Genomic DNA, 14,753 nt, shown 5'->3' with positions numbered 1-14,753 from the left:
AGGGGCAACGATGTCCTCTATAAGAACATCCACTAGCCAAGCTCCCAGCAGGGCTTTTGGCTCCTGAGAGGAGGATCTGGCAATTTTCCTTGGTGCTGGGTGTGTATGTGTATATGTGAGTGGGTGGGTGTGTGGATATGTTTTTAGCCTTTTGTATGGTTCCGCTCTGAAAGCAGGTAGCATAGCAAGGACCCCTGCCCTTTCCCTTCAGCATCGGAGACTTTGGGTCCCAGGCAGTGAAACGGGGTGGGAGTAGGCTGACTCTCCAGGCACCACGCGGCAAAGCGGTGGGCTGGGCTTCCGCCCCCTTCCTGGGATTGGCGTCCTCTGACCCCATCACTGCCCAGGCCTCAAGCTGCCTGCCAAGGGCCCGGCCTGCGCTAATGGAGCAGACAGCGGCAGAGGCAAGATGCCCAGCCCATCACCGGACTCTCTCTGGCCTGCCTCCCACACTCGCTGCCTGCGCTGAGGGGGGAAGCCTTAATAGAGAATCCGCTTCTGCGCCGCCGCTCCCCGCCTGCCAGCCCGTCCCTATTATCAGCACCATCAACGGCGGCAAATGACACTCTCGGAATCTTGACTCCAATCTGATGCGTGGTCCCCGGGGCCGCGGAGAGGCGCAGGCCAGCCAGGCTGGGGGGCTGAGGAGGAGCTGCTCGGTAATAGGATGTGGCCGAGGATGGTCTATTAGCAGCCCCGCGACTGCTGATGGGCCCCCCTCCCTAGCCCCTTGGCACACCCATCCCCCACCTAGCCAGGCAGAGCAGGAGGCTTGTTGGAGGTGGGGGAGCTCGCGGAGGGGGTGGCTGCAGGCGTTGGGTTGTGCCATCTTTAAGCTCAGACTCCAGGCTCCCTGGGTGAACCTGGGGGTTGGGGGAGGGAAGTTGGAGAAATGAGGCCCCTCAGACTCTTCTGACTATGCGCTGGGGAGGAAGAGGATTGGGGAGCAAGGGGTCCCTACTGAGGGTGCATGACTTTTCCCATTCCTACCCAGAATGTCAGGGGCTCCAGGTCTGGAAGGACTTCTCAAGAGCATCCCATCCAGCCTCCTTTTCCAGCCTCTTCTTGAACTCTCTGAGACATGGGAAGCTCAGCACCGTCCTGGCCATCTCATTGCTTTGTGTTTCTTCATCTGGGGTCCTTAGTGGCCATTCTTGGCACCAGAGCCCTGAGACCCCTTAGGGGCTTTCACCTTACGACCAAGACAACCTCACAGGACTTGGGGGGTGGGTCTCAAGTCTGCTTCCCCAGGACCTCATGCCTCCTTATTGCCACAGATCTTTTGGCTTCTGCGAAATGTGTGTCTGGAAAGGTTCCAAGAGGCTGGGGAGCAGATGGTTGAACCCACCACAGGGCCCTGGATAGGGCAGAACACCCAGGTCCTAGCCCAGCGCATCTGCTGGGTGGCAATAGGAGAGCTACCCACTGCCCACCCTAGCCTGCCTCCCTCTCACTCCCAAAAGGCCTTTGCTAAGAAAGGGAGATAATGAAGCTGGCTTTTCTCCTTCAGGAGACAGACTGGGTAAGTGCTTTGGGAGGCAGAAATCATGGATTTGGGTGGGACAATCTGTACATATGGTCTCCTTAACAGGCCCCCCCCCCCCACAGGCACACAAAACAGCAAGGGTGTGGAGGAAGACGGGACTGAGAGTAGAGCATGAGCTCGCCTCTTCCCCTCTTTGGGCCTGGCTGTCCCAGCTGGGACCCACTGTGTGTGTGTGTGTGTGTGTGTGTGTGTGTGTGTAGTGGGAGGAGGTGGTGGTGGTCAGAACACAGGGCTCTGTCCTTTCCTGAAGGGGGCCCAGCAGACTGGAGGCCTGAGCACTCTGGACCTCAGCCCAGCGGGACAGGCCTCCCCTCAGGGCTTTGTAACAGGAGAGAGGGGCTCGGCCTGCCTGTGTGAGGACCCCTGGGGCTTGGCTCACAACCACAGTCCCCTAGACCACCCCCAGCTCTGAACTCAATCTGTTCTGCCCACTGCCCCCACTGTGCCCCACAGTCCAGAGACTACAGACATCCAGGCTGCTTGCCTTTCCTGAGTGCCTGCCCTCAGTGCCCCAGAGGGGGCCTGGCCATCAGTCACAGGGCTGGCTGGACACACAGGGCCGGGTGTGCACCAGTGGATGGAAGGCAGTGGGGGGCACCGACTCCTGCCCGTGGACTCCCTGGTGGCCTCATTCACTCTACACCCTCCCTGCCCCCTTTACTCTTGCCAAGATCACTGGGGCCCTCACCTGTGCAGACCTTTTGTCCTTCCATCACCTTTGCCTGCCTCACCTGTCCTGTTCACTATGTCCTCTCACCTATGTCCTTCTGCTCTGTCGCCGCATCCCCCCCATCAGATTCCTCTTCCCTGTTCCCCTCCCCTGGGTCACAGTCTTCCCCTTTTTAAGACAGTTTCCTGTGTTAGTCTCTTCACTCACTTGGCTCCATGGGAGATTAAAAAAGCTAAGAGCCTGTGAAACTCCATCTCCCGGCCAACTGCTCCTACTTCGGCTGGGCCATCCCCTTTTCCAATCAGCTGCCAGTGGGGAATCCGGGCCCCAAGGCGGGACAGGTTCTCTGAGCCAGCCAAGGGCATCTGGAGGTGGGGGTGAAAGGAGGAGGCCTTGTATGATTGGGAGTTGGGGTGGGGTCACTTGGCTGGGGAGCACCTTGGGGAGAGGGCGCAGTTCTGGAGGCCTGACAGCAGGGGGCGCCCAATCCTTTCTCTAGTCAGGCCCCACAGCTGTAACCGCCCGTAGGGGTAAGTGTTGAGTACACTGAGGGTTGGAAGCCTAGAGGGCCCTCAGCAGAGAGTGAGCTTCGTCCCAGACTGAATTTGGTCTTGTACTGTTTGCATTTTAAAGAAACACTTACCTGTGTCCCAGAGTGAGTGAGTGAGTGAGTGAAGTCGCTCAGTCGTGTCTGACTCTTTGTGACTCCATGGACTGTAGCCCACCAGGCTCCTCCGTCCATGGATTCTCCAGGCAAGAATACTGGAGTGGGTTGCCATTTCCTTCTCCAGGGTGTCCCAGAGTAACCTCTCTATTTGAACTCCTGCGAGGGATGAATGAGCTTGGCCTTAGACCTCTGGGGAACAGGGAGGTGGGAGAGGTGCTGTCGTTCCTCTGCTGGGGGGTGGCCACCTCTGCTGTCCTCAGCCCTCATGGAGACTGGCATTGCACCTTGTAAACCATCCCATTAGCGGGAGGCAAGGAGTAAAGAGTCTCCCCTTGGCCCCCTTAAGAGCTCTCCCTTCTCACCTACAGGCAGTGTCCCTCCTTCCACTGGACTCCCCCTGAGGAGGGCACACACCCAAGCCACGCCCCAGGGACCGGGTACAGAGGAGGGGAAGGGGCTGGGAAGGCTGGGCCTTCCCTGTGTGACGGTGTGACTGTGTCTGTGCTGCTGCTGCTGCTGCTGCTGCTAAGTCGCTTCAGTCGTGTCCGACTCTGTGCGACCCCATGGACGGCAGCTCACCAGGCTCCGCCGTCCCTGGGATTCTCCAGGCGAGAATACTGGAGTGGGTTGCCATTTCCTTCTCCAGTGCATGAAAGGGAAAAGTGAAAGTGAAGTTGCTCAGTCGTGTCCGACTCGTAGCGACCCCATGGACTGTAGCCTACCAGGCTCCTCCATCCATGGGATTTTCTAGGCAAGAGTACTGGAGTGGGGTGCCATTGCCTTCTCCGACTGTGTCTGTGACACACTAATAAAAAGTGGATGCGTGTGTGTGCACAGGTGTGTGTGTGTGAGAGAGAGAGGAAGAGAAAGAGAGAAGGTGAAAACAAGGCTTGTTCTGTTCTTTTCTCAGCAAACCTGAGACGGGTGCTACAGGACACCCCCCCCCAACACACACACACACACACACACACACACACACACTTCGGAAAGGGGCTGAGCCTGGGTGTGAGGTCAAAGCAAGTGTGTGTGACATTGACTCCAATTAGGCAGAGCAGCCCCGTGGGGCCTGCCACCAGCCTCCTAGTCCTCAGTGCCCAAAAGCTCACCACTCAAGTTTCTACCTTTAGGAAGGAAGGCACTGCCCCAGGCTTGCACAGTATTACAGTAGTCATGGCTCTGAGATGGGGCAGCATGAGCGACCCAGAAGTGACTTGGAGACAGACAGTGGCAGGGGACACTTGCTGAAGAAGGTTAAACTTGATGGGGAGGGGGGTCTCAGATAGCACTGTGACCTCAGGCAGGCAGGAGGGAGGGCCTGGTACAGTCACTGCAGGCCCACAAACACCTTTCTGGGCCTCCCATTTTGCTGGGAACTGGAACTGAGATCCTCAGTGTAACACCCTCCCCGCCCTTGGCCCCAAGCAGGCCATGGGAGGTTGGTAAATATCGTAATCAGATTAGTGAGTGGAGACGGCAGAGGCTATGGTGGGAAAACGCTCTGGGCTAGCCTGGCCCCCACCCCTCTCCTGGGAATCCAACCTTCGTGTCCTGCCCAAGCCCTCCCCTATGGGCCCCAAAGCCGTCTTGGCTCTGCAGTGGCCTCTGCTGGCCTGAGTGATCCCACCTTTCACCTGGCTTTCTGCGGTCTGGTGGAGATTTCTGCATCCTGGGTCTCCTCACCCTGGGGGGCAGAGATGGGATAGCAGGAAGCCCAGCCCTGCTGACACCCCTTCCCCTCCTCTGGGCTGCTTTTCTCAGACAAGTGAGCCCAGCAGGACTCCGGCCCCTTCCTCTGGACATGATGATGTGCTCACCTGTGAAGCTGGGATGAAGCATAGGATTCCAGGGTGATCACAGCTGGTGGGAGGTGTGGGTTTAATCAGGGTTGAGTCAGAATCACTTTCCTCCTCAGTCTTCTTCCTGAGGAGCTGAGTGCAGATCTGGGCACAAGGGGTACAGGAAGCCAGACCAGGTGGGATGGAAAGGGGCAGTGATAGCCAGGTATACCCTAGAAACAGTAAGAATGTCAGGTCAGATGGGGAGGGGAGGGGCTGGGAGAACAGGGGTTGGTGTGCTATGGAGGTTGTAGGCAGGACAGGATATGAGAGCTGGAGGGCTAGAAGATTGGAGAATTAGGGATTGGAGGCTGAACATCTAGAGAGAGGAGATTGGGAAGCTGAGAGGCTGGGTGTCAGGTGTTGGAACTGGGGTTGAGAAATGAGGAGACAGAAGCCTGGGAGTGAAAGGATTGGGGTCTGAGATACTGAGGATCAGGATATTGGAGGGCTGAGGACTTGAGTCATTGGAGAATTTAGGGACTAAAGGTTAAGAACTGGGGTGTTGCGGGGACTAGAGAATCAGAGTCTCAAAGACATTGAGATGTTCAGGGCTGAGGCACCAGGGGGTTGTGGAGAGAAAGGTAGTAGAGAAACATCCTTGCTTGGGCAGGGAAAGGGCTCCGTGGCTGGGTGGGAGGACATGCTGAGGGTCCCAGGCCAGGCCCCCTCAGCCTCTAAGTCCGAGCTGGGGCCATTGGGGCGGGCAGTGGGCCTCTCCTTTTCGGGCTGTCAGAGCGGGTTAGGCTCCAGGAATTGGTTCTCTGGATCATCTCCTGGGAGCCAGCCCCTCCTGGCAGCTTTGTTTGGCGAAAGCACGCAGGGATTAGTGGGGCTGCCCCCACACCACCTCCCGGCCTCCAGCTCCTGGCTCTTTCATCCCTGAAGGTCGCTAAAGCCGCAGTGCTTTGAGATTAGGCCCCACAAAGGGGCCCCTTGTGCTCCAGCCAAGCCTTGGGGGCAGGGACAGGAGGGGGTCCCGAGAACTCAGCGCAAACCGAGCCCCTGAGACAAATCCTTCTCTCCCTCCCTGGTGCATCACGAAGGTCTCCCTGGCCAAAGGCCGAAGACCCCTCCCGTCTCCCTGCGCCCAGCTCAGAGAATGAGTCTCCACTGGTGAAGGGCATTTCAGGGCAGTTAGAGGTGACTCCCAGGCCTTGCCTGCCTCCCCCAGTACATCAGCATCCACCTGTGGTCGTCTCAGGGTGAGGAGGGCTGGGGGCATGCAGGGTAGAGGCCAGAGCTGGTCTAGACCACCTGTTCAACCGGCTCATTGAATGGATGGGGAGACCAACCAGGGCTGGAGAGAGGAAGAGGCTTGTCCTGGGTCACACCATTTTGCTGGTCCAGCTGGGTCAGGAATGTGGAGAGCGCCCCCTTTCACCCAGGCTAGAGGTCAGCAGGCCTTCTTGATGAGGTGGGGGACAGTTTTGTGCTTCCTGCAGGGAAGAGAGAAATATTTTTAAAAATGTAGGTTCTAGCATAAAGTTGCCAGCTATTAATTTGTCCATATAAGGACACTGAGAGAAACTACTAACTGCTGTCAGAATCATTTCATAAAAGAAAGAATACTTTAGTGTCAAAAGTTGAAAAGATATAATCCCAAACAGAGAGGATAGAGCTTCGTATTGAATAGATGTAGCTTCAAGAACAATGTTCTACAAAATCCTTATTTTCTCTCTTCTTGATGTTTGGGTGAAATGTCTTGGGATTCCTAGACCAGGTGACTCTGGGGGGAGTGCCTGCCACAAGGGGCTGAGATCTTATGCATCCAGGTCCCCAAGATCTGGGTCTTCCCACCCCCCATGCCAGGGGTTGGGGGGGCATAGTTGTTTCAGGTCTGGCCCTGGGGTGACTGGGAGAAGAGGTCCTGAGATTGGGCTGCTCCTCAGGGGCTCTGCTGAAAGGACCATCTTTGCCTGTCCCCCTCATTGCCAAGGAGACACATGAAGAGGAGGGGGAAGGAGCAGGCCTGACTGTGGGTCGATAGACGAAAATTTCTTCCTGTCCTCTTGCTCATAAAATGTTTGTGGCCAACATATTGAACAACATTCCCAGAGAGGCCACAAAAGGCAGTGCTGGGCTGGCGGGGTCAAATGGAACTCATGGAGCCCAGCCCCCTGCCCAGCCTCCCTCCAGGCCAGCCTGTGGGGCTGGGGCTATGGAGGGGCCCAGGGTAATTGGGGTCATGGCGCGGGCGTACGGGGTCAGTCTGAGGAACACTCAAGGTGCTCGATAAATCCCTTGTGAGAAAGAGCCCACAGGCTGCCAGGGAGGTAGGAACTGACAGTATTAGCTTATGTGTTATTTACCACTTGTTAGGTTCTACACTAAATGTTAACTCATTTAATCCTTACAACAGCCCTAGGGGTAAGTGCTAGTATTTTCCTCATTTTATAAGTAAGAAGAGAGGCATGGAGTTAAGTGACTTGCTGAAGGTCACAGAGCTTGTCAGTGGCTGAGGCTGGGTTTGAACGCAGATGGTCTGGCTTCAGGGTCCATGCATTTCATTATTGCTCTACTGTTGTCCTGAGCAAGGGTTACCTCTGAGTCCCCACCACCACCTGGCCATGCCCTCCCCATATCAGGATGCCCCACAGTTTTTCTAGGGTTTGGAGCTGTCAAGAAGTGCTTGTCATTTTGCAGATGCTGGGTAGAATGCAAGTGTCCCCTGGCCTAGTCATGGTAGTTTAAAAAATATGTCCACAAATTCTTTGATAACTTCCTCCTTTGAGTGCATGTTGCCTGCTTAGTCTTTCAGTTGCGTCTGACTCTTTGCGACCGCAAGGGCTGTAACCTGCCAGGCTCTTCAGTCCATGGAAGTTTTCAGGAAAGAGTACTGGAGTGGGTTGCCATTTCCTACTCCAGGGGGAGCTTTCCAACCCATGTCTCTTGCATCTCCTGCATTGGCAGGCAAATTCTTTACCACTGCGCCACCTGGGAAGTGGTGGAGCTTAATTCTACTCTCTTTGAGTATGGGTTGGACATAGTGACATGCTTATAATGACTAGAATTTAGCAGAAGTGATGACATGTCACTTTTAAGGTTAGGTTACAAAAGACTACAGCTTCTATTAATACTTTGACCCTTCTCTCTCTCTCTCTCTTTTGGATACCAGCCACCATAAAAGAAGTCCAGGCTATCCTGCTGAAGAGACCACAGGGAGGAGAACTGAGACACACTAGTGGACAGCCAGCACCAATTGCCAGCCCTATGAATGGGCCATTTTGGAAGAGGACCCTCCAGCCCTAACAAGACTTCAGATGATGTAGCCCTAACCAGTGTAACTGCAACACATGAGTGATCCCAGGCCAGATCCCACCCAGCTAAGCTGCTCCTGGATTCCTGATGCTTAGAAACTATGATATAATCGACATTTGTTTTGAGCCACTTAAGTTTAGGGTAATTTGTTTCTCTTCCTTTTCTTTCTTTTTGCCATGCCATTCAGTTTGTGGGATCTTAATTCCCTGATCAAGGATTGAAACTGGGCTCTGGCAGTGAAAGCGCTGAGTCCTAACCTTGGACTGCCAGGGAATTCCCAAGGGGTAATTAGTTATGCAGCTAAAGATAATTGATACACTTGGGCATCCGCATGGTCTGAAATCTCACCATCAGAGGTTCACCTATGGATGGGTTAAGTTACATGTCTCTCCCCAACCCTGAGATGAATAATAACTGGCTGATGCTGATTTGCTGATGCAGGTAAGAAGCTAAAGGACACCTCCAGTCTGGTTAGGGGATGCCATTCTGGGAGTGGTATGTGGCCATTTCATCATTCTGAACCCACCCAGGCCAGGGGTGGTTACCAATGAGCAGTTTTGACATGATTGATTGACTTCACAGCTTTCCTATACAGTGGCTTCCAGAAAAACCACCCCGTGCTTTGTGTGTGTGTGTGTGTGTGTGTGTGTGTGTTGCTTAGTCATGTCCAACTCTTTGTGACCCCAAGGACTGTAGCCTGCCAGTCTCCTCTGTCCATGGGATTATCCAGGCAAGTATACTGGAATGAGTTGCCATTTCCTTCTCCAGGGGATCTTCCCGAAAGAGGGATCAAACTCAGGTCCTCTGCATTGGCAGGCAGATTCTTTACCATCTGAGCTACCAGGGAAGCCCACTCCATGCTTTAATTGACAACAAAGGTGCAGGGCTGTCATGGGGATGAGGATTTGAGGAGAGCTAGTCTCTGACAGGATTAAGGCCTTGGTTCCACAGATCCCTGACATTCCTGGGCTGTCTCCATTCCTTGCCCAGGAGTTCCCAGAGCTGCATTCATGAGGCTCCCCCTGAGCATCTTCCAACTCCTGTTTCAGAATCTCCACCCTTGGCTGGCCACTGGTCAGAAGTTAGCACAATGTGACCGCACATCTTAGAGTCATGGTATGTACGTGTGAGTGTGTGAGGGCATGAGGTGGGAGATGTGTGTGTGTGTAGAAGCATTTGCTGGTGACTTTCTTGTAGCATGCATTTGTGTATGTGTGCGTTTGATTTGTGGGTTTTTGGGTGGGAAGGTGTATGTATGCTGCTATATTTTTGTGTGTACCTGGGACTCTTTTTGTAAACATGTATGAGAATCAGTGTATCTTCAAGACAGCTTCATTGGAGTGGGGGCCTATGCCCTTCAGTCTGTGTGCCTGTGTTTGCTACAACTGGGATGCATATCTGTGTCTGGCTTTCCACAGGCAGGTACCAGTGCTAGGAGCGCCTGGGCTGTGGTCCTTCAAGAGTTAAGAGAAACAGGCGCCACCATAACTCTTAATCATAGCTTTGCAAGCTTAGCCAGTGCCCCTGTTGAAAAATGTTTCAAAAAGCAAAATAAATGATCTTTTAGTTACAGAAGTATTGATTTTGCCCACATCTAGTAATAAAGAGCAAGTCACCTGTAGCTAAAACTCTTGTAAAATATATTTTATACTCTAATAGTCTGCAGATAGAGTCACCCGCTGAGCACAGATGACAAATCTCCCCAGCGCGGCCTGCGCCCCCCATATTTCACATCAGGGACGCGGTGGTGGTGCAGGCAGCGACAGAGCTGGGCCTCCCTGGGGGTGAAGTCTTGGAGGCCTGGTTGGCCAAAGAAAAAGAAAAAAGCCAGGTTCTGGGCACAGGGTCCATTCCCCTGCCCCCACTTACACGCTAAGCATCAACCTGGCTCATCGTGGAGGTTCCTGACTACCTTCCCTAAAGAAAGCACACCCCTCCTAGATCCAGAACCTGCAGAAGCAGCTCCTCCAGACTCGAAAAACAGGGCTCTGTCTCTCCTCACTGCCCAGCTGCAGAGGCTGACAGTTTGGGAGCACTGAGGCTGGATCTAAGAGAAGGAGGAAGGGGCTAGAGGTGCCTTCCTGGTTTGAAGCCCAGTACCCTCAATGTGCACAGACACATCCATACATTCACACAGCTGCCACACACTGGCCTCTCCCAGACCCCCATGTACAAACAAAGGGATATACTTAGCTCCCAGCATACACATACACAGAGACACCCTCCATACATTCAGAGAGGCACACTTAACAGATCCCCACCTGTGCAAGCACACATGTGGATACTTGGTTTTATCCATGTACCCGGACACACACCCAGGCACTCATCCAGTGTACATCCAGTCCCCCCACACAAATCTGCCATGTATCTAAAGAACCAGGCTGCTTCCCCTCTACCTAGAGAATTCTTTTAAGAAATAGACTTGTCTGAAATGACCACATAGCTACTTCACTTTGGGGATCTGAATGTGTGATTCGCTCCTCTCTCATGTCATCTATGTTATCCATTGATAATTCTGGCCCCACAGACACCCACTCACACCTATAACTCTCCTTACCCCTCTCTGCAAGTGGAAGAGGAATTGCTTAGAGAGAGCACCTTGGTCTCTTGGCCTCTATTACTTCCCAGAGCTATGCAGCCAGGAATTGCAGCCCAGGCCTGGGAGGCCACACACTCTGGTTCCAGTCCCTCTTCTGTTCTGACCTGCTGTGTGACTCTCAGCAAGTTTCTGCATCTCTCTGAGCCTCTGTTTGGATGGGGCCCAACATGTTCCCCCCAGCATTCACGGTCTCCCCTCAGAGGAAGTCCCCAGACTTGTCCCTGGTCAGGGGACCCTTGGAGAAGTCCCAGTGTCCTCCCCCCTCCATAGCCACCCAGCCGGTCTTGGGCCACCTCACCCTCCAGCAAGATTACCTAGGGGCAAAAGTGGTCAGAGGAGACTCAAAGGCACAGTAGGAGAACCCCTCCCTGCAAAGCTGGGAATAAATAGGGTTTTCCAATCACTGAAGGCAATGGGGTGGGTAGAGGAGGTGAGGAGGGTGGAGAGAAGAGGGAGCCTCGGGGAGTAAGAAAGTGAGGAGGTAAGTCAGTACTGGGGGGAAGGCTGAGAGATGGTGGGAAGGGGCCAGGAGCTTGTAGGGGATTTGGGGAGTGGTTGGAGGCAGGAACTGGTGGGAGGAAGGGGGCCCCCAACAGGTAGGACTCCTGCTAGGGGGAAGGACCCGGGCGCAAGGCAACTAAGAGGGTGGGGGGGGGCACTTCGGGGTGGTCAGGGGTGGCCAGGAATACACAAAGGTATCTTTAGGCCGTGAGGGGGCGGTAGCCGGTCGTAGGGAGGGAACAGAGCAGGTAGCTGCCCCGCGCTGGGGTAGGGGCGGGGGGTAGGGCTCTTTAAGCGGCGGCCGCGCTAATAACCTGTCCAGGAGCTGGCTCGTGGCAAATTGCTTTGTTAGTCTTGTCAGCGCGGCCGGGGCCGCCGTCAGCGCGCGCCATGGATCAAGATGATGAATCGCCGCGGACCGCGCAGATGCGGGCGGCCCGCGGCCCTGCCCGGGGCTGGGGGGTGGGAGTGGGAGGGCGACGGAGGGGGCCGCGGGGGGCCGGGCCGCAGCCATTAGCTCTCGAATTAGCTCTAAGCCGCCCACCACCTAGCCACTGCCCCCGGGGAGAGCCAGCCGTGGGGGCGGGAGGGGGCCAGGATGGGGAGTGGCACCGGCGCCCCCACCCTTCCTCCCGAACCCCAAGCCGGGATCAGGCCTCCGACTCCGGGCAGGTCCGGAACATAGACAGTGAACCTCCGGGAACGAGCGCGAGGCGGCCGGGTCTCCAGTCTCCGGGCCGAGCCTCCGACATCCCGGTCGGGTGTTACCGAAATCCGAGGGTCTCCTCTGCCCGTCTGGGGCGCCCAGAGGGTGGCCGCATCCGGCATCTGCCCCCTCCCCTCTGGTGCTGTGAGTCGGGGTTCTCTTTCAGAATGTGTACACTTGCGGGGGCGGGGGACTGGGGGGTTGGGTTTGGCATAGCTACTCTAAACCGAGCCCAGAAAAGGCAGGGCTGGGGTCTGACCTGGAACTTCAGGGGAACCTCGGATCCAGATCTTTGTCCACAGACGTCTGGCACCCCGCGGGTGTCTGAGTTTCCAGGCCTCCCAGAAGCCTTGTGAACACCCGCTTTTCCAAAGTTCTCAAGCCAACCCCAACCCTGGCCTACCCATTACCATGGTCCAATTTAGGAACAACTCCCAGAACACTCATGCTCAAGGCTCACAAAGGCGCAGTCTGCATCCCTGTATTACATATTAATATTTAAACGTGTACACACATATGTTACACACACATATAGGATTATGTAATGTAACCACAACATACACACAACTCATAGGATAATGAAAACACTGAAACATACAAGCCTATCCCGAAATGCCCCTGCTGCTTCCCCTCCCAAGCCCCTGCACCCCAGCAAAGTCTATTGGGGGCGGGTCCCCAGCCAGTCTGGGATGCCTTCCTTTTAAGCCCTTTGAAGGTGTCAACCACAGCCCTGGGGCAGGTGGGTGGGTGGGGAGGCTTCAGGAACAGGCTAGAAAGGGAGGCCTTGAATCATTTCCACTTCTTAGCTCCTGTCTAGACGGTGGCACCTTAGGAATCACTTTGGTAAATCAGTAAAACCCACCCACATTGTGGCATGCTTAGCTCTCCATCGCCCCAGGCCTCCCCAAGGACACCTCCCCTTTAGCCCTCCTACCCTGTTTTCCTCTCTGATTTTCTGTCCCGGCACAGGCCAGCTATTTTTGTGCTCCCCCTCCCCATAAGAATCCACCATCAACTCAGAGCCCAGCACAGTGTCACAGTGTCTCTGGAAGTGCACAGGGGTGGAGTGTGACTGGGCAGCCCATGGTGTCCCCGTGTGTGGAGGCCCAGAATGTATTGTGAGACTCCAGGCATACTGGCCACCCCGTCACCACCTCCAGACCTCCAGGACTGGGAGAGCTGATACTGGCGAAGGTCTGGGATAGGAAGCAAGCAAGGGATCCCCCCACTGGGCTCAGAGTCTGTGTGGCAGACAAGTCTCTTCAAAGAGCAGGCACCTAGGTGAGCCCTGTGACCCACCGGCTGGAGCCTTCCGTAGCCCTCAGCTCACTAGCAGAACCTGTGCTATCCTCAACAGTCTGCTCCACTTCAGGCCCAGGCAGGGGTGGGGTTCTCAGGCCCAACCCAGTCTGCCCACCAAGCCCTCTCCTGTCTGGGGAGGGGACAAGGGAGGGATGGGTTGGAGTTGGGTCCCTGGGCAAAGAAAGATGATGCTCCCTCCTGCTGGAAGAGGAGCCCCAACTGAAACCAGGATTCCTTGGGGGGAGTGAACTCAGCAACTCCTGCCAGCCCCGGGACTACCAAGTAGGAATGATTAGGGGCAGGGAGGGACTCCACATCTGGGTTACCGTGGGAGAGACTTTGGTGACCCCCTCCCCTTCATTTGTGTCTTTAAATGTGATTCTCTATGCGGGCACCTGTACCCAGGTCTGTGAGTGTAACTGAATGACTGGTGTGCGTTGAGGTGGATCTGTGTGTGTGTGTGTGTGTGTGTGTGTGTGGAGGGCAGCCAGGTGGGGGCGCGGTGTCCTTCCCACCACTTCCTCCCTTCCCTTCCCTCTTCTCTCCTCTCCCTCACAGGGCCAGATCCCTGAAGGGAAATTAAAAGGTTATTTAAAGCCCCCGCCTCCACCTTTCTTGTCCCTTTAAATGGAGCCTAAACGGTTTTGCTTTGGCAGAAGAAATCTTTTCTGGAGCTTGGGGGTGGGGGTGGGGGATCCTGGTGGGAGAGAAGGGTCTAAGCGGCCTAATCCTCTTACCGCCCCCTCCTCTCCCCTCCCTTCTGAGGCCCACCGCTCCCCGCCCCCCTCTGAGGCACTCAGTCCCTAACTCCGCCTGGGGATCGACCCTCAAATCAGTCTATGGCCCCTTCCTGCCCGCCCAGGCCAAAATTCCTGACCTCTTCCACCCAGGCCAGAACTCTAAAATCTACTGGCAGCATCGGCCAGTCAATACCTCCTGCATCTCCATGCCTTTGCCCCCAAGGAAGCAACCAGCTCCCAGGAGCTAGACCCAGAAGCGTCACTCACAGACCAGAGGGAATGCCAGAGTCAGGGTCCAGCTGCCCTGCCCCGAGTGTCAGACCCTGGGCCTGCCCTGTGTCCATCCTGCATTCAGCCACCTGGATTCACAACCATGCTTGAACTCACATCTGCACAAGGATTGGTGATACACACAAAAGGACTTACAGCTGTATGAGGCTCCACGGTTACTCCACGGTGGACTTGTGGTCACAGGAGCATAGGTCACAAGGACACACTCCACGTGTGACTCACAGTCGCTGCCACTGTGCCCAAAGGCAGGCCACACAGAATTCACTATACAGGGGCACACACAGCATACCCCCCCCCACCCTACCAACCCTTGGCCAAGTACCTTGACAGTCACCTCCACATAGAGCAGCCACACATACAGCTTTAGTGCAGGTCCTTGCCACTCCAACAGCACCAGCAGTGTGGGCATTAACCTGCCCCTCTGGCACACCTTTCAGGAGGCTGGCCTTCCTCACTGCCAGACTCCATAGCCAGCTCCAGAACATGTCTTCCTGTGAACTGGTCCTGCCTGGAGGGAGTGAGGCGCTAGTAGGCACAGGAGGATCCCAGGCCCAAGGTGTTCCCCAGGTAGGCCAGGCACCGGGTGTCCGTTGCCCTTGAGACAGGTGGGTGAGCTTCGTGTGAAGCTGAGTCCC

The 14,753-nt window shown here is 55.4% G+C and overlaps 1 long non-coding RNA gene across 2 annotated transcripts; it reads right to left on the bottom strand.

Annotated features, from left to right (window-relative positions):
- Positions 1-807: 807 nt before the first annotated feature.
- On the bottom strand, positions 808-11,931 carry LOC145504726 (uncharacterized). 2 transcript variants are annotated; one of them, XR_014052454.1, is made up of 5 exons: positions 11,774-11,931; positions 6,014-6,157; positions 4,698-4,891; positions 4,508-4,564; positions 808-863 (listed from the first exon to the last, which is right to left on the bottom strand). It is a non-coding gene; the product is annotated as an uncharacterized LOC145504726 (long non-coding RNA). The 2 variants fall into 2 exon arrangements; XR_014052455.1 differs by having other exon boundaries at positions 11,394-11,930.
- Positions 11,932-14,753: the final 2,822 nt, after the last annotated feature.

The sequence above is a fragment of the Giraffa tippelskirchi genome, chromosome 5, assembly GCF_054371585.1.
Source record: "Giraffa tippelskirchi isolate mGirTip1 chromosome 5, T2T-mGirTip1v1.2.pri, whole genome shotgun sequence".
Classification (NCBI taxonomy): Eukaryota; Metazoa; Chordata; class Mammalia; order Artiodactyla; family Giraffidae; genus Giraffa; species Giraffa tippelskirchi.
The sequence above is the reverse complement of the archived record's forward strand: the minus strand, read 5'-3'. Positions and strand labels throughout refer to the sequence as shown.